This window comes from Rhincodon typus, chromosome 5 (genome assembly GCF_021869965.1).
Source record: "Rhincodon typus isolate 14 chromosome 5, sRhiTyp1.1, whole genome shotgun sequence".
Lineage (NCBI taxonomy): Eukaryota > Metazoa > Chordata > Chondrichthyes > Orectolobiformes > Rhincodontidae > Rhincodon > Rhincodon typus.
In genome coordinates this window covers 89,732,491-89,757,490 of record NC_063336.1, presented here as the reverse complement: position 1 = coordinate 89,757,490, position 25,000 = coordinate 89,732,491, and the positions used below count along the sequence as shown (strand labels likewise).

The 25,000-nt window shown below is 41.1% G+C and overlaps 1 protein-coding gene and 1 long non-coding RNA gene across 4 annotated transcripts in view; one reads left to right on the top strand and one right to left on the bottom strand.

Moving 5' to 3' along the window:
• Positions 1-25,000, bottom strand: part of gclc (glutamate-cysteine ligase, catalytic subunit) — an 85,213-nt gene that overhangs the window by 46,979 nt on the left and 13,234 nt on the right. The window lies entirely within an intron of this gene.
• On the top strand, positions 2,002-20,061 carry LOC125483073. Its single transcript, XR_007262061.1, has 3 exons — positions 2,002-3,188; positions 3,286-3,422; positions 15,200-20,061. It is a non-coding gene; the product is annotated as an uncharacterized LOC125483073 (long non-coding RNA).

Here is a 25,000-nt window from a genome sequence, read left to right as displayed (position 1 = left end):
CTGTTTCAATTACTATGTATGTATATAGATATTTTTATGAAAAAAGTATATTTTTGAAATTTAAAAAAAAGGTCAAAAAAGACTTTTCATGATGACCTCAGCTGATGTAGGAATTGAAGCCAAATTGTTGGTGTAATTGCATCACAAACCACCCATCCAGCTAACTAAGCTAACCAACTCACAAAAAGAGTTGTATATTACATCAGAAGATAATTGACATTTTTAAGACATCTCATTTCCCAATAACTGGGTAGGTATTTTTATTCCACTACCGTAGAATTTTCATTTGCATCAGATTAATTAACTTAGAAGTGAAATTGCAAACCCTCTTTAACTGGTCAAAACAGCCTGCTAATTTCTGAATAGCAATAAATAGTGTGAAATTTAGACAATGGAACTGTTCTAAGGAAGAGTCACCGGACTCAAAACTCTGATTTTTCTTCACAAATGCTGCCAGACCTGCTGAGCTTTTCCAGCAAATTCTATTTTTGTTCCTGATTTACAGCATCCGCAGTTCTTTTTGGTTTCTATAAAGTATTTCATTACTTGAGGAAAACTTCTAATTTTATAACAAGTTGATAAATCAGTTGTTTTTCCAAGGACATGGAGCTGCTTTTGCTGACCTCACGATGCAGAGTATTGGCATACCTATGGCATATGGCATTATTCTGGTGAAAGGATTCCAGGAAATTATGTCATGAGCAACTTAGGTCATTACATATGCCATACCTTCAACAGTCCCTTTCAAACCTGACATGATAGAATGATAAGGACAGAGATGCATGAGACAACCTGTAAGTTTCCCTCCAAAGCATACACCATCCCAACTCAGAACTTTATCACTGTTCCTCCACTGTCACGGGGTCAAAATCCTGGAACTCTCTCCCTAATCAGCACTGTGGTGTACATACCCTTTATATAGTGGGTCAAGACTCAGCAACACCTTCGACAGGGCAATTAGGGATGGGCAATAAATGCTGCCATTGCAAGAGACACCAATATCCTGTGAACAAATTTAAGAAAAAGACTGATTTGCTATTGCTTTTTGCCTTGTTCCAGAGAAACAACTGCCAGAAAATTTGAATAGTAACAATTTGCATTTATACAGCACTTGAAAAAGTTGCTAAAAACATTCCAAGACAGCTGTTTGGAGTATTATCAACAAAATTGACACCAAGCCATGTGAAGAGATGTTAAGACAAAGAAACAAAAGCTCGTTCAAGGAGCAACTTGAAGGAAAAAAGCAATGTACAGCAAATACTGGAAATATGAAACAAAAACAGTAAATGCTGGAAATACTCAGCAGTTTTGGAAACATCATTGGAGAAGGTAACAAAGTTTAATTTTTAAGGTTGATTATTATTCTTCAGAATTGTCAAGTCATATCCAACAAATTTTATTTGAAGCATGTATTAATGCAAAAAAAATAGTTGAGGGAGCATAATAAAAGCAGAAATACTGAGCAGGTCAGGTAATTTAGTTGGTTCTAATGAAAGGTTAGCAACCTGAAAGGTTGTGATGAATTATACTGCCTTACCTAGGTTGCAGAATATTCCATCCAATTAGGCCTGCAGCATCAGCACTCTGTCACTTATTGACAGGCTTCTTCTAATAAAATTGTTGAGCCTATGCTAGCGCAAGTATGGATACTCGACACCCTGTTTATCCAATGTCATGATCCTGAATTTTATTGGCTAACCCCATTTCCCTCTCCAAAGGTATTGTCTATGGTTCCTGCCAAGTATTTCCGGCACTTGGTGTTTATCAGATTTTCAGCGTCTGCAGTATTTTGGTTTAAATACTTAAGGGAGGAACCTTGTTCACAAAAGCAGAAAAAATAACCCTTCTCTTTGCATACTGCTATGACATTTTTCATTTACACAATAACATGGAAAATAATTTGGCTTTAATACAAAAATGACATTTTCCAGACCCTTCCTAAGTATTGCATTCAAGTATTATGTTTTACTCAAGTTTTGTATCAGGCTTTGAACTCTCAACTATCTGAACTCAGCGAAACTGACAGGGATGATTTTAATATCCTTACCGTAAGACAGGATTTTCCCCATGGGCTTTGGTACACGAATGTTATGATTAAATAGAGTCAGAGGTCAACACTGTGAGGGAGTTTTTTTTTAGCCAAACTGTTCATACCTGTCGTGACACATCTCCAGAACAACTAAGCTTTGAACCCAGATGTTTGGGCCCAGAGGTAGGGGTGCTACCACTGCATCACAAAACCCAGTGCATGATAGTAATTTTCCTGAATTACTCAACTAACGGTCAGTTGTCCAATTAATGAGCAGGCTTTCAAAGTTGAAGGGCCAATTGGAGGCTGCCTTTTCAAGTAAATGCACTTCCATTTTAAGGTACCATTGTTCCAATTTTTTAAAAAACTTAATTAATAAATCCCTACATGATATTGCTGTATACCAACAGTGAATGTAACTTAAAGCGAGTTTGTCTCTGTGACCTCCATAAAGGATAACTTGATGTAGTTCTCTCCAGTCATTTCCGAAAGATAACCTCTTCAAAGGAAAAAAAAGACTGCAAAGTGGACAGAGCTTCAACCCTACCACTCTGGCATTATATCTGGATTTCTGACAGTTATCAGAAATTCAAATCAGAACAAATTTCTTCACCTGAAGTAAAGGGAGTTATGGTTGCTGAACTTTTACAATAAATGATGTAGCGATCCTGATGTAATTGTGCTGACTCATGCTGACATTCAGAAAAGGGAAATTGTTCATGCTTAAGATCTTTAAGTTAACATTAAATCACATTTGTGCTGACTTGTATGGACCCAGGGAGAAAGACCAAATTCTACACACAAGATCAACACTATCAATGTCTTGATGCTCAACATGTTAAAGAATTATGGTTTGTTTTGACAGGGTTACTAAAAAATGAAAAGAGTTTCTGGATTATTCTATTTAAAGAAAACAGCCTCCAGGGATGTTTGCACAACAAACATACTGTTCGATCAGTTCAGAATTGCTCCCAAGAACTTAGTACTATTGTACAAACAAGGTCTTCATAAAATGTAGTAATAAGGGTGATTTTACAATGCTGTGCAAAATACAACTTTCCTAAATCAACATATTGGAAATTCTTACTTTTTGTGCTTCTACAAGAAACAGCAACCAAGAGCTGAGAACCACATTTACAAATGGATCAGAATTCTTCCTGTAAGTTAATCCTTTATCTGTTGTGCTATATTGGTAGTTTCTTATCAACCTAAAATAAATTTTTATGATCTTATCTGTTTGTTTCATGATTTTCTAGGACCTAGACTAATTTCTTTGACCTGAAGGACAAATTTTAATGGAACTGACTCACTGGAGGCTGGGTGTCGTGCTGGCTGGGTGTCGTGCTAGCTGTGTGTCAGAAATCCAGTCAGTGCAGTAGTGGGCATTACAAAGGTATTTTAATACTGACACTGCATAAGAATCCCACCCAAGTTTCTGGGCCAATTGTAGAGCTATGGTGCGATAACAGCCTATGTCTCATCAATGGAAGGATTTCTCATTAAACCCTAACGATAGTCAGAGTGGCTAAATTCTACATCAAATCTTGACGTTTCAGCAATCACTTGAATAGAAGTGAGATGTGGATTCCTGCTCACTGTTATAACTAATTCTTCCTTGGTGGATGCTAAAACCCAGATTCTGAATTGCCTAACCTCCTCCAGAACACTCTTCAGACCACCACACTTTGCAGCACCATTTATTCCTTTCTATATTGAGGCATCATTTACATTCCCACCTGAACAGCTAATGTCCGCATTCACCTTCTTCCTTTTGTCATCTCATATCCATGCCTCATTGTCACCTTCTGTAAATGTTGTTAGCCCCTCTACTCTGCATGTCCAATTTCTCACATTCATTAATCTGTCTTCTCTCTGGGAATGAGAAGACGTCACAGAATTCCAGCAAAAGTCAGAGAACCAGATGGCCCTCCAATGTCAGCCACCTCAAAATATTATGGAGGAGGACACATTGGAGATCAGCACAGTAATGGAGTGCAAGGCCATTGATAATGGAATGTTCAGATCCTTCCAGATAGAATTGGAAATCACACTGCCACATAGCATATAATAATCACTTTGTCACATGCTGTCAGCACTAACCGAAAAGCAAGATCCACACTGTGGTGGCATTTTAGCCTTTTCCTATTGTCAATTCAGTTTTCTATCTTCCATTTCCCAAAGGAACTAGAACAGGAAGAGGCCCAGGCTATCTGAATGGGCAGGTGCAGGCTTATTAGGTTCCCTCTCATCCTGCACCTCTCAGATGCAGAGCTGTTATCACCCAGCAGTTCTATACTAGAGACACCTGCAGACTCTTTCTAGAAAAGGCAAGGTAGAGTCCCACGGTTTTCCAAGACCTCAGGGCTGCTCTCTCATTAGAGAGAGATGACTGATGACAGTTTAATCTGAGGATCTTCTTCAACAGCTTAAGGCTTGCTATGCAAATGCCTTTATAGTTATGCGAGTCAGCAAATTCCAGGAAGGAGCCTGATACAAGGAAAGTCAGGGCTACGGTGACCTTGATGGCCACTGGCAAACCATGCCCACTTGCCCCTCCTAGACATCCTGTTCCAGGAGGCTGCACATATTAATAAGAACCCACTGGGAAAACCTGATCCATGAGGCATTGTTGCTCCAACATTCTGATGAAGATCAACACAGAATATTTGTCTATCTACAGAATGTTGGTACAAATTGATTTTGATTTAATTGAAATTGATTTTGGAAAAATCTAAGCCGGTATTTGCAGGGGATCTCCACATAAAACACATGAAAACCAAAGGCATTTTAAAAAATGATATTTTGTTAGAGCTATTATGGTATTTTAGAGGCCATAACCTCTCTGCTATTCTGCCACAAAGTACTATATGAGTCAAAGTAAAAACTATAGACTGAATCTTACCATGTTTTGGCAAAATGTCATTTTTGCAGTTTTATTGAGGGTTTCTCTTCACGTGGCCTCATGAGTTCTCTCGTAAAATTGTCCCAAACTCCCCTCATTAACTACCTACTATGACCCTATGATGGCCCTCTTGTCTGATGCTAACCTGATTCTCCCATTCACCATTGTTGGAAATGTGCATCATTACCTGTATATCCCAGCATGTACAGGCATCCCTGGCACTGGTGATGTATTTAAAGTGTTGTGTACCTGGTTAACTGCTGAGAGTCTGGTGTTGCCCTGCATAGTTCTACACATTCTCCCTAGGCAATGCAAGTAAGGGCAAATTGATGCCCAACCTTGCAGAAAGGAATCAGGAGGTTGTGTGGATGGGGTAGTGGAGAGGAGGGTTGTCCTTATCCCACAAGTTTGGCAGAGGAGGCCACACCCCCAGACCCTGCCAGCCTGGTCCAAGATCACCACCCGAGTTAGTAAGGTCCGTGGAATTACGCACAATGCAGAAGAAAATGAATGAACTTTTCTGCTGTGACAGGTAACAGCCATTTTTTTTTTCCCTGTTATCTCATACTTACCATTACCTCTACAGCACCCACACTGCCCACCAAGGCTCAGCCTCTACCATTCTTACGATTAGATGCAGCATCTTACAGACTCACTCTTACACATCCCAGAACCCCTACTCTACAAAACCTGCATGGCTAATTCTATTAACTCTGTGCAGCTTATTCACTTACTCAGACATCTCAACACCTTACCCCTGACATGCAACAGTACCAACAGCTGTGCACCCATCTTCATATCACTCAATCTCTCCCTCAGTCTGTCATCCAATGAGAAAAAGACGCACAAAACGGCCAGAATAACCAGGGCAGGTCATGGGGTACCAGATATGCATCTCCTCATCCCCCACAAGGACAGCATCTTGGCCCTTGCTGGGGAAGATTGGGACTGCTCCTGTCGAAGTGTGCAAACCTCCATGTTCTGACAGTCAAGTAAAACACATCGTTCATCATCATGCTAACATCTCATCACCTGCACTGTGCATTCAAATGTTAAGATGCTACAACTTCTACCCCTTGGTTGCAATATTCTGTTTTTTGTTTTCTGTAGGTATTAATGGGATGTCTATGATCTCCACAGTCAAATGAGTCAACCCACTGGACATGCCCTGTCCATTCTGAGGAATAAGAGTACAGATGCATCAGTGGAAACACTAGCCACTCTGTACCCTCCACAGACTCAGAGACTGACACTTCGGTGGGTGCATTAGCTATGATTAGAATTGGGAACACAATTTTGTGAGTACATCAATACTCCATCTTCCAGCCGGTTAGAAGAGAAATGACCCCAGACCTTGGGGAGACCAGGCAGATGCTCAGCACCAGGCAGGAGGGGACCCCATGGTATCAGCAATTTATGACTTCATAGAAATGCAAAAGCATGCACAGGAACAGCAAGCAGGGTTATCTGGGACACAACATATTCACCCCTTTATTGATGACTGCTGACAAGCATAATAAGCTGCCTGGCTTGGTGTCTGTACTAAACTACAATGCAATCAGCAGTACTGTGAACATTTAAGGTCTGGCTGAGAGGACAGAGTGCCAAAAGACAAGACGAGGCAGAGATATTATGATCATTCAGGTAACCGCTACACGACTATATGCTAAGATAGCTAGCAAGCACCCTGAGATGCAGCCTGGTTCAGTGAGTGAGCTGGGTCTCTGTCTCTGCCTGCAAACTATCCTTACAGCATCATTGCAACGATAGTTGCTGGTGAGCCCCAAAGTGCAGCAGTGAAGTGGAGAAGTCGGTCAAGATGTGCCATGAGGATGCAGAGAGCCCAACACATGTCAGATATCAGTGTCTGTGGTTCAGTGTCATGCAACTTCTGTGCATGAAGCGTGGCCTAAGACACTGATGTCAGATGTCCAAGATGGAGGTCCAGAGGAGCAAGCAACAATCTAGAGTTACCAGGTACCCACTTGATTTTTATGTCAGGAATTCTAGTTTCTATCCAGCACATGGGAGAATGAGAATGTATATATTAAATGAGGTGAAATTAGGTAGTAATTAAGGTGATTATGAACAATATCTCCGTTAATGGGCTTCTGGCTGCTCAATAACAAGAATCCAAAACCTTAAACAAGAATCCCATCTCAAAAGTCAAAACTTCATTGGAAAACACAACTTGTTGCTCCTGATGTAGATAAAGGCCTCTCTTGACTTCTCAGATGATTCTCCCATACTTCTCACTATAGCTCACGTGATTCAGGCCTTGAGAAGATTCCTCCCTTTTTGTAATAAATTCCAAATAAGTCAAAAAGTGCAAATCTTCTTTACCTAACCTGCTTTAAACTTGAGAGTCTTTTTATATAATCATAGATCATAGAGTCCCTACAGTGTGGAAACAGGCCCTTCCGCCCAACAAGTCCACACCGACTCTCAGAACATCCCACCCCTACCCATCCTCCTATAACCCACCTAATCTACACATCCCTCAACACTATGGGCAATTTTCCATGGCCAATCCACCTAGCCTGCACATCTTTGGACTGTGGGAGGAAACCAGAGCACCCGGAGGAAACCCACGCAGACAGAGGGAGAATGTGCAAACTCCACACAGACAGTCGCCCGAGCCTGGCGCTGTCAGGCAGCAGTGCTAACCACTGAGCCACCAGATTAACTTTTAAAAATAATTTCTTGTCTCTGTAAGGAATCATGCAAAATACTATTATTGTCAGCAGTCATCAGTAAAGGAGTGAATATGTTGTGCCCCAGATAACCCTGCTTGAAGTTCCTGTGCATGGTTTTGTATTTCTATGAAGTCATAACTTGCTGATACCATTGGGTCCCCTCCTGCCTGGTATTTCTAGATCAGTAAAAGAAAAGCATGTTCAATTTCTTTTAAAAAAAATGAACTTTAATGTTGACATTAGCATTGTCATGGACTAAACTGTATATTATGTGTATTTAGAACAAACAAAATACATCCTGTTGAAATCTCTGAAACAGCATTTATAACCCCATTCCAGAAATATTTAGTTCATGTAAAAAACAAAAAGAACATTGTCATTTTACAGCTAATTGAACAGCTACAACTTCTACCCCCTCCCCAAATTCTCAAATATTTCCAGCTCATAGTAAAATTTTATCATAGACAGAAATATCACATGCAGTATCACTGGCACTGGCTTAAAACAGACACCTGGTATTGCAAATACCAAGTTGTCCATTTGGAGTTACGCCTCTCAGCTGATTTGTTGACACATCTGTCAGTACATGAGGGACAAAGTATTTGTGAAAGGGAAAATTGACAATTTGTCAGTAATACGTATACATCACCTGTCATATGGAAATACAGCATATTACTGGCAGAAATATACCGTCAGATGGAAATAAACTGGCAGTAACATTACACCCAGTAAGGATTCAGATATAATGACAACACTGTCAGTGTATACAACAGACAAGCACAGTCAATCAGAACGAAATACAGCCCATTTGTAAAGCTAACAAAGTGTGGAGCTGGAGGAACACAGCAGGCCACGCATCATCAGAGGAACAGGAAAGTTGACATTTCGGGTCGGGACCCTTCTTCAGAAATGGGGAAGGGGAGGGGAGCTCAGAAATAAATAGAGAGAGAAGGGATGGGGCTGGGGAAGGTAGGTGGATGGTGATAGGTGAGTGCAGGTAGGCAGTGGTGGAGATTGGTTATTGAGGTGGGAGAGAAGATGGACAGGTTGTGTCAAGTCGAGGGGGCAGGGATGAGAGGGTGGGTTGGATATGGGATAAGGCTGTGGGTGGGGAGTCTTTAAAACTGGTAAAATCCACGGTTAGGCCATCAGTCTGTAGGTTCCTGAGGCGGAATAGGAGGTGCTGCTCCTCCAGTTTGCGGGTGGCGTCATTGTGACACTGGAGGAGGCCCAGGATGGAAATGTCACCCAGGGAATGGGAGTGGGAAGGGGAGTTAAATGTTTCACAACCGGAAGGTGTTGTTTGTCACGTACAGAGCGCAGATGCTCTACGAGTCTCCGCTTGGTCTCACCGTTGTAGAGGAGGCCACATTGGGTGCAGCGGACGCAGTAGACCAAGTTGATGGATGTGCAGGTGAAGCTATGTTTGATGTTGAAGGTTTGTTTTATGCCTTGAATGGAGGTGATAAGGGAAAAGTGCTGGGGTTGGTGGGGTTAGTGGGGAGTTTGGAGCGGACGAGGGAGTTGCGGAGAGAGGGGTCCCTACAAAAGGCAGATTGGGGTGGGGAGGGAAATATCTCTTTGGTTGTGGGGTCAAATTGTAGGTGGCAGAAGTGGCGGAGAATGATATGTTGGATGTAGAGTTTGGTGGGGTGATACGTGAGGAAAAGGGGGATTCTGTCTTTGTTTTTGTTGGGGGGAGGCGATGTGAGAGCAGAGGTTGGGAAATGCAAGAGATGCATTTGAGGGCATTTTCAATCACCGAGGGGGTAAGTTACAGTCCTTGAAATAGGAGGACATCTGGGATGTGCAGGAGTGGAACGCCCCATCTTGGGGGCGGAGGTGGAGGAGAAGGAATTGGGAGTAGGGGATTGCATTCTTGCAGGAAGGTGGACGAGAGGAGGTGTAGTCTACGTAGCTGTGGGTGTCAGTGGTCTTGAAATAGATTGAAATAACCCCACCACCCCTGGCATCTTTCCCTGCAACTGCAGGAAGTATTACACCTGCCCCTACACCTCCCACCTCACCTTTATTCAAAGCAAAAAACAAACCTTCAACATCAGACATGGGTTCACCTGCATATCCGTCAACTTGGTCTACTGCATCTGTTGCACCCGATGTGGTCTCCTCTACATCGGTGAGACCAAGCGGAGACTTGGAGACCACTTTGTAGAGCATCCATGTTCTGTACACGACAAACAACAACACCTTCTGGTCGCGAAACATTTTAACTCCCCCTCCCACTCCCTGGGTGACATTTCCATCCTGGGCCTCCTCCAGTGTCACAATGATGCCACCCGCAAACTGGAGGTGCAGCACCTCATATTCCGCCTCAGGAGCTGACAGCCTGATGGCCTAAATGTGGATTTTACCAGTTTTAAAAACTCCCCACCCACAGCATCATCCCATAACCAACCCTCCCTCTCATCCTCGCCTTCTTGACCTGACACACCTGTCCATCTTCTCTCCCACCTATCCGCCACTCCTACCTCACTGACCAATCCCCACCATTTCCTACCTGCACTCACCTATCACCATCCCACCTATCTTCCCCACCCCCACCCCCACCCCTCCTCTCTATTTATTTCTGAGCTTCCCTCCCCCTCCCCCTTTCTGAAGAAGGGTCCCGACCCAAAATGTCAACATTCCTGTTTCGCTGATGATGCCTGGCCTGCTGTATTCCTCCAGCTCCACACTGTGTTATCTCAGACTCCAGCATCTGCAGTTCTTACAATCTCCCATTAGTAAAGCTATATCTTTGCCTGTAAAAATGAACAACGTATGATTGAGCTGAGTATCAGTTTCCAGAGATTTAGGATACTGGCTGTTTGTTGTATGGTTTTGGTTTGGAAGCAGTGAATGTTTGGTGTTTAGATAGTGTCATTGGATTAAATTTTAGTTATGTGTAAAACCTTTAAAAACAAACGCCAAAAACACATGCTTGTCATACGTGCAACTGCTAAAAATTCAGCATTAAATCAGGAGTAGATGGCATCATCTCACAATACAAATAATGTACGCATATCAATACTTTATTGGAATTATAAACTTGATTCTTTTTTCAGTAAACTAGGTGACATGCTGGACTTGCTTTTGAGTCAAGCCTGACTTGAGGATTACAAGCATTATTGTTTAATCACAAGCAAATATCTTGGACAATTTATTTTCTTAAATAAAACATTCTTAGGTAATAGCCAGAGGGCAGAAAGAAAATGATCCTAAATTTTGGTTTCTTTAAAAGCTATAATATCTTGTTTAAATTTCTTTTAAGGCTGTGTTATCACTAATGCCACTAAGAGGCACAGCTGGCATGCCAACGCACAAACAGCGCCGCATCTGCTTGTATGACTACCCATGTAGTCAAAAGAAAAGGTGGAGAGAAACTCAGGAGTTTTGTCTCACCCATCATGAAAATCAACACACTTTTGGCTCCTCATCCCTCCACTTGACCAAAATCATGGGAATTACAACTTTTAGTGGTTTAGAAACCTGTTATTTTTTATGCATGACAGTGAGGTTTAATCAGGCTTTCCCCCACCCATCCCTCACAAGTACTTCAGATAAGAAATTTAGCAAACCTTCCTATCTAGCTTAATTGCATTTTGTTCATAAAATCCAGAACTGAAAATTATTATAATCTGTGCAAGTGGCAGAAATTTAAGACCTTGCCTGGCACTGAATGGGTCTTCATTTTAACTGTTTGTTGAGAGTTGAGTTCAAGTCAAATGATGTTCTGAGGAAGGGTCACCGGACCCGAAACGTTAACTCTGTTTTCTCCTTCACAGATGCTGCCAGACCTGCTGAGCTTTTCCAGCAACTTTGTTTTTGTTCAAGTCAAATGATTTTTGGAACAACATATCTATTTTACCACATCCACTGTTGACTTCATCCACACATGCGCTAATGCATTCTGGTAATGGAGGTCTTGTCATAACATTATGTCACCATTGGGGAGATCTGTGCATATTAGGTGAGCTAGTAGACATCTTTTGTATTGACATTCCATTTTTTAAAATGGACTCTTGCTATATTTTAAAATGGCTGCTATCAAACACAAAATGAGCAAGTTGACTGCATCCAGAAATTTCCAGCAATTACCAGACCAAAAGTGAATTCATTATCTGCTGGAGTGTGATACTCCTTGCATTGTATGAACTTTTAAGCAAAGCCAACCCAAAGAAATAGCGGACAAGATGTCTACCTCAGCCAATTCTGAACAAAGGAGACCATCAAAACCTGACTTGGTGCTAACAACTCCACAATTACCTGCCACAGATTTTTTGGTTAGGACATCAAGCTCACCTAGTTAGTTGAGTGGCTAAGCCAGAAACCCCAGTCACTGACTGACACTGACTTGTTCAAATCACCTTTATATGTCCAACTTCTGACTTTGTTCATCAGACTGCTTGTAACATCAGAGAAGTGAGCAGCTGCAAATCTAGCAAATGATTTTGATTTCAATACCATCACAATTTCAAGAAAGAACCAATTCCCAGCTTACAATGTCTGCAACTTCACTGATAGCATCCAAGCTTTTGCAGAAGGGATTTCCATGCAGAGCTATGTGTACTGAGCCTCCACTGGACATTGATTTATTGGACTTTCTAATTCACTTAAAATTGAAAATGTCTATTTCAAATACATTTTAACTTTTTCTCCCTTCTTTACTGGATGCACGTACATTTGAATGTGTGTTGTGAACATCATGCCACCTTCCACCAACAACCTCCCCAACTCCCACGAGCTGTTTTTGTAATTCGTGATAAACCTTGCTTTGTTTTAACCCTTAAAAAGTTGCTGTGGATAATTTTAAATTGGACTTCACAAACAGAAACAAATCACCATCTATTCTTAAAGGAGAAAAGCAAAAAAAAAGTCAATCATAAACGTGTTGGAAAAAAGTGGAAAGAGTAAAATTTGGTTCAATTCAGCCTTCCTTTTTGTTCATGACTCTTGAGTAAACAAATTTTATTTCGATGTTGTATTAATAATCAAAGCTATATCCTGTGTAATATTTTGTTTGCCAGATATTTCCTTGTTTGCATTATCCTTGCCAGTTATTGTCTTTGAACACATTAACTTGCTGCTGAGGTAATATTCCACTAATCAGTTGCTGTGTAATTGTCCAAGTGGACTCCCTTCCCATTTAAGCCTCAAAGGCGAGTGGACAAAAGTTGTCAGATTGTGCATAATTGCACATTTGTGCCTCATTTTATTCTCACCAAACTCTCGTACAAACATTTTCCACGGGTGTTGCTGGATAATTAACAGAAGCAGGAATCGAATATGATATTTCTCCTACTTTAAACCCAGATGATTTGAGACCAATTATGACATTCAATATGCTGCTTTAGCCAAGATCCATCAACTCTGCACAGTTATGGATCAAACTAGGGATGCTCTTAACCTACACAATTCAGCTGTTCACAAAATAAACTTTGTGATCTACTAGGGAATGTGCTCAGATTTTTTTCAGATTACAATTTGTATATATAAATGACTTGGATGAAAATGTAGATGGGTTAGTAAGTTTGCAGATGATACAAAGATCGGTGGAGTTGTGGATAGTGTAGAAAGTTGTTACATGATATAGCGTGATAGAGATCAATTGCAAATATGGGGGGAAAAATGGCAGATGGAGTTTAATCTGTCTAAGTGTGAGGTGTTGCACTTTGGGAGATCAAATGTTAAGGAAAAGTATACAGTTAATGGCAGAGCCCTGAACAGCATTGATGTACAGAGGGATCTTGGGGTTCAAGTCCACAGCTCCCTGAAAGTGGCCACACAAGTAGAGTATGGAGGATAGGAAAACAGCAACAACAGAAATTGCTGGAGAAACTTAACATATCTGGCAGCATCTGAGTAGAGAAAGCAGAGTTAACATGGAGTCCAGTGACCTTTCTTCAGAAGATGCTGCCAGACCTGCTGAGTTTCCACAGCAATTTCCATTTTGTTTCAGGTTTCCAGCATCTGCAGTACTTTGTTTTATTTTAGGCAAGGAAACAGCATTGGTGCTCATTATTAGTGGGGTGAACTTCACAGTCGAGAATGTTAATGAGATGTGTTTGATGAGCTGGTTCAATATCGCTGACCTTGCATCATATCAACCCAAAGCTTTTAATAGGAGAGTGGGGATAGGATGGTGAAGAGAAAATTGCCAGCTAGTTCTTGATGCTGCGATTCCCAAATTCCCCTTGCTGGTCACCCCTTTTGGAGATTCAGATTACCTGTTCTAAATAATTTGCATAATTAATGACAGCATTGATGTGGCATTGACCCAAAATAATTTAGGATTTTTTCACTACATTGTTTTAACTCTATTTCCATAAACATTTTGGTTCAAACACAAAACTGAATCCTAGCAGTTGAACAGGAATTTCAAGGCTTCTGCTCCCCTTAACCGTTATTTTGCCAGAAGTGCAGTGGACCCTCCTTTGTGTGTTCAAACAGGCAAGTCATACACTTCTGAAAAAGTGATGCTGGTGAAGTATATGCAGTATGTAAACTTTCCCTGACACTACTGCTATGTGCATAGGAAGCATGCGGATTTCTCCTCTCATTTGACTGAGTATGTAAGCTAGGAACAGGGAAGAAAACTATAAAATAATCCTTTATGTAAATGTAACTACAATAGTGACTATACTTCAAAACCAATTCCTTGACTAAAAAGCATTCAATCATCTGGTGGTCATGAAAGCTGCACTATATAAGGAAGTCCTTTGTTCCTGTAGTGAATTTCACAACCCCATGAAGTCTCATGACTCTTCACAACTAGTAAGGTACATTTGAAGTGCTATCACTGTTGTAATGTCGAAAATGTGGCAGCCAATTTGTGGACAGCATAGTCCCACAAATACCAATCTGATAATGACTAGGTCGTTAATGATTTTATTGAGGGATAATTGCTGATCAGGGAACCCAGGAGCAGGACCATGGTACTGTGAGACATTAAGGCCCTGTGCAGACAGCAGATGGGGCCTCGAGCAAAACATCTCGTGTGAAAAATGGCAGCAACAACAGTGCAGCATTCCTCTGTATTGCAGTGGAATGTTAGCTTTGCTTATGTGCTGGAATCTCGGTTTAGATTATGGGCTCAAACGTAGAGTGGGACTTGAATCCACTACCTTCGGGCTTGGAGATAAAAGAAAATAATCCTTTGCAATAAGTGCTAAATTAAGGAGGAAGTGGTGATACTTTACCATAGAAGCTTGCAGTCCAGAAGGATATCATTTGAACTGTTCTGTTTGGGCCAGCTCTTTCAAAGAGCTGATTAGTCGCACACCACTTCCTATTCCTCACATACTGACAATTTCGTTCAAAATGTACACCTAATCTACTATGAAAGTTACCGTTGAATTTTCATCTATTATCCTCTTGGGCAGCACATTCCACCTCATAACTAATTGCATAAAATTTTTCATCTCCCCTTTAGGGCTTTTCTTATCATTCTTTAGTCTGGTCACTGATGCTTCTTCAGTAAAAGTTTTGTGTGTACAAATTTGGTAGTACAGAATGCAGCAAAGCAGAAAAATAATAACATTTCTTGAAGCTTTTTTGCTTTGTATTTTTCAGGACAATTTGCAAGAACTACCCAAGAAAAGCAAAAATAACATTATATTGTACAAGAGGAGAGTGCTGACTGATTGACAAGTGGACTCTGATTGATAGAACTGTGGCATGGAGAATTCACCAGTCGATGATGATTGGCAATTAATTGCCAAGTTTTTTTTGAAAGAATTTAAACCAGACAGGTCGACTCTGCATTGATCAATGCATTGCTCTGAGAAATGAAGCGTAAAATGATTGTCACCTATTTTGTTGGGCCCTGTTGTTAAATGCAATTAATCAAACACTCAGGATTATCTAGCAAATGTTGTCCAATCATAGATTCACATCTAATATTGAACATTATTACAATGAATATTGCAAGCGTAGATTGTTTAGAGATGATCAGTACCTTGCTTGTTGTGAGCAGCTGATATGCTATGTAATACAACCAACCAGTCTCTGGGAAGACTAGCCTTTGTAAACAGCATCACACTGGCACTGGAATTCATGCACTGCATAATTTATGTGATAAGCAGAACATCTTTTTGGCTTGGCAGCAATATCCTGTCAGTGACAAACACTACTGCTGTTGAGCAGCATAGTAGCAACATGAAACAGCTAGCTTCACTAGCTGCTCAACATTTTGAGATATCCCAGGGTAAATTGAAATAAACTGGACACTTTCCAGGACCAAAAATGACAGCCTCAGGCCTATTTATAAGCAAAAGTGAAATAAAACTAGACAGTTTTGTTGTGCATCAGAACCCAATAATTCATCTTACTTATTGTGGTCACAGGGGACTGCCTTTCTTCCACTCTGTTGTTGTGGTTCCTTAATAGTCCAATGCTTTTTACCTATACATCCCGAGACAGGTGGGACTAGTAGTCTTGGAAGGGATAGGTAGGTGTGATGCTTGGTCTTCGTGTGCTTCTTCCACTATTTGCACGTGGTCTCTCCCTGTGCTTGTCACAGATCCTTGAGATGATCAGCACTTTTGCAGATGCTTCTTCTCCAGTTTGAGTGGTCTTGGGCAAGAGATTCCCACGAGTCAGAAGGGATATTGCATCCTTTTAAGGGAGACTTTGAGAACATCCTTAAAGTATTTCTTCTGCCCTCTTGGTAACTGCATTCCTTGATAAAGCTTGGAGTGTGTTTTGGAAATCTGGTGACAGACATGTGGACAACGTGGCCTGCAGCTGATTGACAGTGACCTGTCTCAATGCTGGGGATGTTGACCTGATGTTGACCTGAGAGAGAACAATGATATTGGAGCATCAATCCTGCCAGTTGTCTTTCAGAATTTTGTGGAGTCATCCCTATAGAAATATCACCAGCGATTTGAGGTGTTTTCTGTGCATTGGAGATTTGGACAATGCATTGAGAAAGATAGCCAACACAACTGCCTATGAAATAAGTGCTGTTCAAGATTTTGTCATCAGATATGCTGTTCCTTAAATGGCCAAAGACTGCAATGGCACCCTGGAGGCAGTATTGAATTTCATTGTTTTCTGGCCTTGTTGAAAGAAGGCTTCCACTGTATCAGCAATGATCTATGTTGAGTGGCTAGCCATAGATCATGATAGTCAGTGCACAGTGGAGCAAGCTTGGAGAGGACCTTCATCTTCAAAATGCTTAGCCCAAAGCCCATTCTCTCATTCACCTCAGAGATTGCATTGATGGTGGTTTGGAGCTCAGTTTCTGAATGTGTGCACATAGAAGCAACATCTGTGTACTACAGCTCATTGACAGAGATTGTGGTATTCTTAGTTCTGAACTGGAGCTGACGCCATTGCTTTGCACAGAAGCTCTTGCACAGAAGCTCCACTCCAGTGGGAAACTTCACAGATATGTGGAGGTCACAGAGAAGAGCCTTGGTGCAAGGACATAGCCTAGCTCAACCTCTGTTTGTACACATATCGAGTCTGTGGTGGATCCGTTGGTGAGGACCACCACTTGTATAGCATCATGCAATGGGTGCAAAATACTGTCAAATTTCTGTGGTCAACCAAGCATGAAGACAGTGCTTCATTATCCCTCATAGCTGATAGAGTTGATGGCATTTGTGAGGTTGAAAAGGGTCATGTTAAAGGTTGCTGCTGCTCTCTGCACATCAAGACAAGTCCAAGAAAAGTGAAGATCATGTCACTGAGCTTCTTGATGGATGGGATCCACATTGTAACTCTGGTAGGACCTCTTCAACCACTGCTATAAAGTGATCGAAGAGAACTTTTGCAAATAACCCTCCCTATGGCGGACAGCAGGGAGACCCCTGTGTAGTTACCACAATCAGTCATGTCTCCTTTCTTGATGGTCACAATTACAGCGTCTTGTAAATCCCCTGGCATGCTTGCCTCCTTCTGAATGAGGGAGATGAGTTACTGAAATTGTTTTGTTCTCTGCCGTAATTTGGTACTTAGCATAGCCTCAGTTTGTGCCAGCAGACTTGTTCATTCTCAGCTGCTGGACGGTCTTTTCAATATCATTTTGGAAGCAGTCACGCTGAGGTAGTGATGGGTAGCATACTGTGGAATGTTGTCAAGGACTCCACATTAAGGACAGAGACTCAATGTAGGAGATTCTCCTACAGTGCTCCTTCTAATTTTTGAAAGGATTTTTAATGTTTAGTTTTATCACATGTTTTCGAAGGAACTGAGTACGTGAGAGCAAGAGTAGGCCATTTGACCATTCAAGCTTGCTCCATTATTTAAAATTATGGGTGACCTGGTTGTGGCCTCACAACAATAGTGAAGAATTTCAGCTGCAGTTCAATCCTTGGCCTGCCTATACGCTTGGAAAGGTGGAAATTAAGTCAGGCAGGAAGGTAGTCTCCAGTCCCATATGACCTCAAAGAATAAATTGTTTCAAATATGAGTGCAAGTAAATAAACACATTCCCCAGTACAAAATATGTTGAATTCAATTGTGCAACTGAAACGAGCAAACCAATGATGACTTGTGTTTGCATGTTTGAAACAGTGAAATGTTAATACATTGCAGACTTACAAGAATACAACAATATCTGCGGAACTCTATTGCATATTAATACTATTGTTTTGTTTCCTTAAATCCTCCTAGTTTGTTCACGTACCTAGATGTTCTTGGGAGCAAAATCAGGCTTGGCCATGATACAGAATTCTGTCAGACATTTTATGTTCCCACCCCACCACACAACTTAAAAAACTTGAGTCAGTATTATTAACAAGTTCCAACACGAGTTTCACCAATAGGTACAACTGATTTGTAGTTAAGGTTTAAACTTTAAAAATGCATGTGCTTCCAAATTTGTACACTGGATGTATATTTTATAAATAATTTTAATGGTTCTACACAAGCATATTCAACTTAAACTAGGGCAGCAAGTTGGCTGAGTAGTTAGCTCTGCTGCCTCACAGTGCTAGGGACACAGGTTCCACCCTCAGGCAACTGTCTGTGTGGAATTTGCACAATTCTCATGGCCGCCTGGATTTCCTCTGGGTGCTCTGGTTTCCTCCCCCAATCCAAAGATGTGCAAGATTGACCATGCTATATTGCCCATAGTGTCCAGGGATATGCAGGCTAGGTGGATTAGCCATGGCAAATGCAAGGTTACTAGGATAGGGTAAGGGGGTGTGTCTTGGTGGGCTGCTCTTTAGAGGGTCAGTGTAGACTGCTTCCACGCTGTAGGGATTCTAATGAATTTCCATAATTTAAAACTAACTTTCCCCTTTCACCACAAAGGTGCATCAAAATGGATTAAGCATTTGGCCCATATCCCTCTAAGCCCTTCCTATTCAGCTTTTCAGTCCCCTAATTTAGCAGGACATCTAAATGATGACTGCAACTGTATAAATATCTAACAGCCCTAATTCTTAGGGAGTTGGTGGAATTTATAAGAAAGGGTGGGAGTAATTCAGGTGGAAATAAATAAGCTGATTACGGTAGGTGAGTGGATAACTTGAACAACAGAAAGAGAATATCCAACAACATTAGTGGGACAAAAGGAGCACAGGGAGCAAATGTAGTTGGTCTGGAGGAATGTGATTATTTCAAAATTATCCTGTAGTGTGAAGACATTGAGTTGGCCACAAAGAGGGAGTGGCAATATGGAGTAAAAATTTCGCCTCATGGCTAATTATATGCCATGTGACTCATTCTGAACTGATATCTTACTACACATCCCACAAATTTTTTTCTTGTCATAGAGATGTACAGCACGGAAACAGACTTTTCGGTCCAACTTGTCCATGCCAACAAGATATTCTAAATAAATCTAGTCTCATTTGCCAGCATTTGGCCCATATCCCTCTAAGCCCTTCCTATTCACATACCTATCCAGATGCCTTTTAAATGCTGTGTCAAAACGGCCTCGATAGATATAGACCAACTTGCCACAGATTTATAGAAAGAAACTGAATTTCTACAAAGAAACAGGAAAAACTATGACTTTAATAAGTTAATTATGAAACAATTAAACTATCATATTATTTAGTTTTAAATATTAGTTTATAAAAATCTGCCAGCTCTAGACTGAGACTTAGAATGACTTTCTTTTCCTAGGGAAGCATGAAGCATCAAAGAACACACATATTCTCTGCAAGTGGAATAGGTCAGTATCTGAAAACAGAGGTTATAGCTTGAGCAGTGACACACCACATCAAGTATGGCTGACGAGAAGTCTCTCTTGCTCCTACTGTCTGCCACAGGCATGTCACATGTTGGAAGGATTTGCAGATTGATAGTCAACCTGTTTGACCACATTATGAATGCGTCTTTTCTAGCTATCAAGTCCTGGAGTTGGACTTGAACTCAGGGCTTCTGACTCAGAGGCAAGAATGTGACCCACTGTGCCACAAGACACCTACCCTCTGCCACAAATGTCGAGACCGCTAAATAAATGTGGAATTCTTTACTGAAGCTAATTGTCTTTCTGACTACAGTTATCTGTTGTTGCATGCCACAAACAATTTGAAAGTCACACCTTCAGGATTGATTTATTTCCCCTGTAAACAACTAACTTAAGCAGAGCAATATGTACATCTTGTTTTGGTACCATTGTTGTACCACTTCCTTTTAACTTGATTGGATATAAACTGTTTTCTAATTATGAAAGCTTATTTGAGCAGCAATTTAAATCTAGCTTCTTTCTGTGAAATTAATTGATTTTAGTTTAAAAATCTCTTCAACTGTAATCAAATACTAACTGGAACTGAAGATACTGAACTGGTCCTGGATTCTTGTGTTCTTTGACCAGGCAAGGTGAAAACACAGCAGGACAAGCCAACTATAGCCTCTGGCAAGTCATCTTCATTGGACCAGTCATTAATATCTGGATTAAAACACTGGACACATTTCTTATATTTCTTTTCTATCTCATTCCAACCTCCCAGCAGATAGATTTTACTGTCAAGAGTTGTTACACCAGCAGTACTAACACCAACTTGGAGAGGAGCAGCATAGCTCCATTGCCCTGTATAGGGACTGTAACATTCAACAGAAAGCACATCAATCCTTTCACCCCTAGCTCCAAGCTGACTTCCACCCAATGCATACACACGATCTGCAAGGGAAATGGCACAGTGCCACCCTCTAGGTGTGTTAAGATTAGCCTTATCTTGCCAACTGTCTGCTGACAGATCATAGGCTATGACTGAACGAGAATATGCACTATTGAGGTATCCTCCAGTTACCAGGATTTTGCCATCAATGACAGCACTAGCATGACAGCACCTAGATATCTCTAAAGGTGTCTTAAGCTGCCACTTGTTTGTTGCTGGTACATAGCATTCAACAGAGGAAAGAGGACCATCTGAATTTCTCCCCCCAATTGCAAATAGTAAACCATTAAAAACATTTAGGCTGAAGTGGGTGCGTCTGTGGATCATGTTCCCCAGATGAATCCAACTGTTGAATCGAGGATCATATCTGTAAAATGAATACAAAGAAAATCAGAACGTTTATATTGTAGATTTCATAATCTTTCTCATAACATCTTAAGAATTTGTTTGCAATAACCTAATAAGCTTGATTGAGGCACAGGGAACAGAATATAATTAATTCAAGATCTGGGAATTTGTCAAGTATTAATTTTAAAAATCATCCACCCTCCTTGATGGAGGCTCGTATCTAACTATTTATTTGCTTTTTTTTTTAAACATTCTTGTTCACTTTGTCTGAAGGCAATGACTAACACTTGGTGAGCAAGTTCACAAGTGGGAAGTCAGTTGCCGAAGCATCATGTGACTATGGAGGAGCAGCACCATCAAATATGATTCTATCCAAAGGACTAAATGGGTATACAGCAGTGGCCAACAAACAGAATCTGGGAGTGAATACTGTGATCGATGTCCTTCTCCAGAGCCCAGCATACTAAAGTCTTTTATTCTGTCACAGAAGGTTTATGTTATTGGCTAGGCCAGAAATTGCTGCCTAATCCATGATTGCTCGAGAAGGTAGTGGTGAACCACTTTACTTAAACTGATGCAGTCCATACGGTTTGGGTGCAGTGAAGAAAAGAGTTTGGATTTTGACACAACCATACCAAAGGAAGGAATCTTTGTCAGACTCCTTCGACAGCACCCTTCAAACCTATGATCTTTACCACCTAGTTGGACAAGAGTAACAGATGCACAGGAATGCACTACATGCAAATTCTCCAAACCACTCACTATCCTGACATGGGAATATAAACAACTTTCCTTCACTATCGCTGAGTCAAAATGCTCGAAAACTAACAGTACTGTGGTTGCCCCTGCTCCCAGAGAACTGCAGTGGTTCAAAACAGAGCTCACCACCACGTTTTCCAGGGTAATTGAGGATGGGCAATATATGCCTACAGACATGAATGAAGTACAAAACAAAGTGCAAGTCATGAGGACATGGACAGCGATTTGCAGGTGGTGATATTCCTATGCATTTTCTGTTCCTGTCCTTCCAAGTGGAAGATGTTGTGGGTGTGGAAGGTGCTGTTGAACGACCCTTGGGGTGCTGTTGCTGTGCATCTTATAGATGGAACACACTGTTGCCATGTGCATTGGTGAAGGAGGTCATTTTGAAGGTGGTAGATATGGTGCTGATTTGTCCTGGATGGTGTCAAGCTTCTTAAGTGTTGTTGGTGCTGCACTTCTCCAGACAAGTAAAGGATTCCAGCAATTTCCTGATTTGAGCCTTGTAAATGGTGAACAGGCTTTGTGGAGTCAGGAGGGAAGTTACTCACATCAGAATTCCCAGCCTTTGACCTTGTTATATTATAAGCTTCAGAATTTTAATAATTGTTCATAGATTGAATGAATCAAAGTTAAACTGTTACACATGAAAAGAAGCAGCAATAACTCTGTTTGGAATAAACTATTAAGGGACAAGGACAAACTTCTTCAGGAATTGAAAGCAATTCTTCCAAACATGGCTAAGAGGGAATCAAAGCTACAGAAAACTGCTTTGACATCTACTTGATGACTGGGTGCTTTATTGCCACAAGGACAACTGATTGCCCTGCAGAAGAATTTAAGGAGTTAACTGCAGGAAAGCTCTGTCTTCAAACAGACAGTTAATGCCAAATATAACAAAGGAACAAAGAAGCTACTTCAGATAAGAAGGCAAGCTGCAGACTTGCAATACTGTGGATGAAAGGATCTAAAGAATCATCAATAATATCACATCATGGACCTAAAGGATGAAAATCTGTATAAGGATTCAACACCAGAACAATTCAGTGGCAGAACTTCAAAGAACAATACTGCACAAGGATTGAACTCTGGACACTTTCAAAGGCAAACACTGTTGGTTGGAATGTAGCTAAATTTCACCATTAAATCAGGTAACAGCCAAGTTGAGTCTTATTTTGGTTGCTACATGTAATAACATTTAAAACATTATTTCCATACTGATTGTGAGGTTTTTAGACAAGTAGACAAACTAAAGATAAGTTGGGGTGATTTACCTACAACAAGCTTCTCATCTAGCCGCACTAATTATATGATTACCCAGTTCAGTTTCCTAATCAATGGTAACCCCCAGGATGAGAATCAGTGACAGCGATGCCTTTGAATGTTACAGGGCAAAGGGAAAAGGTTAGTTGCTTTCATGCTGGAGATGGTCACTCCTTGGCAGTTGTATGAATGCCTGAATGCCCAAGATGAATGCCCAAGTCTGAAAGTTATTTTGCTACATATGGAGGCAGACTGCTTCATTGAGGAGTAGGAAATGGTATTGAACATTGTTCAATGAAAATTGAACAATCCCACTTCTGACATGCCAGAGGGAACGTTGTTGATACAGTAGAAGATGATTTGGCCTAGGGCACTACCCTGAGGAACTTCAGCTGCGATTCCTTGTACTGAGATGATTACAGCCAGTGGACAGCTTCCACACACTCCTGCCACCCCACTGATTCCTACTGACTTCAGTTCTGTTAAGGCTCTTTAATGCCATACTCAGTCAGATGCTGCCTTGATGTCAAGGCATTCACTCCCAGCTCACATTAATTCAGGTGTTTTGTCCAAGTTTAGACTAAGGCTGTAATGAAGCCAGGACCTGAGAGATCCTGGCAGAATCCAAACTGAGCAGTAAGCTAAGAAAATGCCACTTAGCACAATCAAAGACCCTGTCCAGCACTTTGTCAATAATCCACAGTCGAATAATGGGCCATTAACTAGCCAGGCTGGATTTGGCCTACTTTTTATGGACAGCGTATGGCTGAACTATTTTCTACATTGCTGGGTAGACGCTAGTGTTATAGCTGTACTGCTGTAGTTTGGCTAGAGGCACAGCTATTTCTGGAAAACAATGTCTTTCATACATCTATTGTCAGGGCCCACAGCCTTTGCAACATTCAGAGAATTAATCTGTTTTTTTGATATCAAATGGAATGAATCAAAATGGCTGAAGACTGGCTTCCCTGATGCTGGGAATCGAGAGGAAGCCAAGATGGATTATCGACATGGCACTTCTGACTAAAGATGGGCAAAAAGTTGTTCCCACATTCATTCCAAAGAAACAAACACATACATGCTTCATTGGAAATAAGGGTTTGGAGATACCACTGTAATGTTGCCAATCTTGCCATTAATTATTCTAACTGAAGTTTTTTTTATTTACTCATGGGATTTGGGTGTGGCTAGCTGGGCCAGCATTTATTGCCAACTCCTAGTTGCCTCTGAAAAGCTGGTGGTAAGCTGCCTTCTTGAACCACCGTAATCCATGTGCTGTAGATCGATCCACAATGCTATTAGGGAAGGAATTCAGGATTTTGATCCAGCGACACTGAAGGAATGATGATATTTCCAAGTCAAGATAGCAGGATAGCAAGTGGCTTGGAGGGATACTTGCAGGTGGTGATGTTCCCATGTATCTGCTGCCTTTGTCCTTCTAAATGGAACTGGCTGTGGGTTTGGGAGGTGCTGTTGAAGGATCGTTGCTGAATTTCTGCTGTACAACTTGTGGATGATACACATTGCTGCTACTGAATGTCAGTGGTAAAGAGACTGAATATTTGTCAACGTGGTACCAATCAAGCAGGCTTTGTCCTGTTTGGTGTAAAGCTCCTGGAGTATTGTTGGAACTGCACCCATTCAGGCAAGTGGTGGGGGGTTGCTATTCCATTGCTATTCCTGATTTGTAACTTGTTGATGGTGAATAGACTTTGGGGAGTCAGGAGGAAAGTTAGTCACTGCAATATTTCTGGCCTCTGACCTGCTGTTGTAGCCAATATATTTATATGGCTAGTTTAATTCAATTTCTGGTTAAGGGTAACATGCAGGATGTTGATAGTGGAGGAATCAGTGATGATAATGCCATTGAATGTCAAAGGGGTGATGGTTAGATTATCTTTTATTGGAGATGGTCATTGCC